This window comes from Sinocyclocheilus anshuiensis, unplaced genomic scaffold (assembly GCF_001515605.1).
Source record: "Sinocyclocheilus anshuiensis isolate Anshui unplaced genomic scaffold, SAMN03320099.WGS_v1.1 scaffold2168, whole genome shotgun sequence".
Taxonomy (NCBI): domain Eukaryota; kingdom Metazoa; phylum Chordata; class Actinopteri; order Cypriniformes; family Cyprinidae; genus Sinocyclocheilus; species Sinocyclocheilus anshuiensis.
The window spans coordinates 990,338-993,680 of record NW_015546037.1 but is presented as its reverse complement, the minus strand read 5'-3'; positions in this window follow the sequence as shown (position 1 = coordinate 993,680).

Sequence of the window (3,343 nt, the reverse complement as noted above, 5' to 3'; positions counted from 1 at the left end):
CATGTTGTCTCCATTATCAGGTTTAACTATCTTACATCAATCTTTAATGTTACATCAATCTCTCTGCGACGCTCCACTGATTTTGCTGTAACCATCACACAAGTCGGCACAAGAGTACAATCTGTATCCCAAAATGAATTCACTAAAGAATGATGTAAGTAAACTTAAGACAGTTCAATCACGTCTAAATGACAAACGTCTGTCTGTCTTTATCCTCATATGATGTAGTGTTTTTACTTCTTTTTATACTTATTATGTATATCTCTATATATCTACAGTCAGTCCAAGCATCCGTGTGCTCAGTAAAGCTGAGCTGGAGCTGATCTGAAGTCAGTTCATGCTCCAGTTCTCTTCCCACCCGCCTGCCTGCCACTCCGTTAATAAGAGGATGAGATAGATTGAGGGGGCAAGAGAAAGGTGGAGAGAAAGAACAAAAACGAATATTACACAGCAAAGTAAAAAAAAGAAAAAGAAAGTGAAAATTGTGATTTGCAGGGGAGAGAACGAGGAAGGCAAAGAGTAATGCACTTTACTCGCTGTCCTGGAAAACACAACTGTGATCTATTGCTTCAAGACTAAAACTAAAATTAAAACAGGCCGCCAAAAACAACACTACTTCATTCACAATTTACAAAGAGCTATTGAGAGAACATGCACACACAACTCTACATAACCAGGACAGCATATAGCCCTCTGTACATTCACAAACACATGCGCACACACACATTGGGTAATAAATTGAAAAAACATCCCGGTGCCAATTCAGTCTGAGAAAATGAGGACGCAAACATCACACAGTAACATAGCGGTGAATCACAGGTCTGTTCTGAGTCACGGACAACAGGGGAAAACAATGCAAAACGCTAATAATAAAATGAGACTGATTATATAATCATGCATAGTTAGGACAGCAAAATTGATATTCATATCAACCTCTTAAAGGAGAAGAAAAACACTTTATGCATCTTTTGTTTTTGAGGTCAAAGGTCATGCATCCAATCAAACCATTTGTGACCCTGGACCACAAAAGCAGTCATAAGGGTCAATTTTTCGAAATTGAGATTTATACATCATCTGAAAGCTGAATAAATAAGCTTTCCATTAATGTATGGTTTCCAAAGTTTCACTCATGTTTATGCCAATAACTTTTGAACCGTAAGGCACAGAAGGAAAATTGAATGTCGAATGAAGTCCAAAATTCAAAAATCGCAAGGTTTAGTTTCTTTCGCTATTTTTAATTGTTCGAAAAACCTACTTTTTCAAACTCGTCCTAGATGGTTTGTCTGATTCTCACCAAAATTGGCTCAGATCATCTTCAGACCATGCTGGCAAAAAGTTATGGAATTCAAGTTGATTCGTCCAACCGTTCTCGAATAACGCGCAAAGGAATTATACGAAAAACACGCAAAAATGGATGTAAGGCTATATCTCCGCAACAATTTGGCATATTGAGACCAAACTTTGTGTGTGTTATACCAAGCATGACCTGAGACTACCTGCAATGTTTCGGTGCTGTGCCACCTAGTGGTCAGGAGATATGAAAAATACATATTTTTGCTCATAACTTCTGAATGGTTTGATTGGACAATATTTGGCCGAGATACAACTATTTGAAAATCTGGAATCTGAGGGTGCAAAAAAATCAAAATGTTGAGAAAATCGCCTTTGAAGTTGTCCAAATGAAGTTCTTAGCAATGCATATTAGTAATCAAAAATGAAATTTTAATATATTTACAGTAGTAAATTTACAAAATATCTTCATGGAACATGATCTTTACTCAATATCCTAATGATTTTTGGCATAAAAGAAAAATCAATAATTTTGACCCATACAATGTATTTTTGGCTATTGCTACAAATATACCCCAGTGACTTAAGACTGATTTTGTGCTCCAGGGTCACATTTATAAAAGTTCATAAAAATTCAAATGAAAAATTCACAGTTGGAAACTAATGTTTCTTGTTATCCTAGCATAATGTGACAAACTTGCTTCTTTTGATTATTAACAGAAATAGTGCAGAATCATAAATATTTATTGTGAAATTGGCTATAACTTTGTCTATGAAATATATGTTCAGTGTTATATGTGAGACAAATTATTGCTGTAGCTGCCAAAAGCATGAAATCATCAAAATTAAAGGACCATTTACTAAATAATCACTAAAAACTTGCAAGCCTGTTGAGGTCATTTTTAGATATTAATTATTATTTTGTTTAATAAATAAATATTTTACATATTTTAACAATAACATTTTTAAAACAAATAAATCAATAAAATTAAAAAGTAAAAATAAAAAGCAATTCAAAGTATTTTAATTTTTTTTATATATATATCTGAAGGATACTAAAATAACACCATCATAAGAACTAGGACATGAAGTGAAACCACATGAGAAGCGCAGCACTACATCATATATAGATACAGACCTGCACTTCCACTGACAGAGGGATAAAAAAGCTGGAAGAATTACAGTAAAAGCTTGCTGTCGAGACAAAGACAAAGAGACTGAGGTGTGCATACTAAAACTGACCTGTCACCTGCCTGAACAAAAAAGGCCTTGCAGAGGAACAAGAAGCAGGACGCTTTGGGACGCCCATCCAGGCATGAAAAATGCAGCTATTGAGCTTTTTGAGAGCTCAGGGCTGGATTTATTTCCTTAATAAAACAGCCCTTCACACGAGGCATCGCTGCTTTGTTCTTCTCCTAAAAACCCCTCTCACCTTCATCTTCAGCAGGCTTTTGTTTGATTTCCCTCTGTTTTTCTGCCAAAAGCCAAAAACATTTGCAGAGAAGCTTAAAGACTCTCTTAAAGAAGATGAGAGAGAGAGACAGAATGAAAAACACTGCACACTCTCTCTCTCACACACACTTCAAAAATAACTTAAATCTTTAGAGACACACAAACAAACAGGCAGAAAGTCAAACAGAAGCAGATCTGCGTGCACACACACACGCACACACACACACACACATACACACACACACACAGGAAGAAAGATTGAGTCACATTAACAGCAGATCGAGATGAGAGCAGGCCAAGCCCACAGCAAAGCCACAAACACACTCATACAGCAGTTGGCAAGTGCTAGCCAGACACACACACACACACACACACACAGCGACGCTGTTGCAGGTCGTCTCTGCTGCAGCTGAAATGACGCTCCTTTCTTGTACTACTGTGTGACTATTGCCCTACACCAACCCTACACCTAAACCTACCCCTCACAGGAAACTTTGTGCATTTTTAGATTTTCACAAAACTTCATACTATGTGATTTATTAGCTTGTTTACCCATGGGGACATCAATTTAGGTCTCCACCATGACACGAGTCCCCATGAG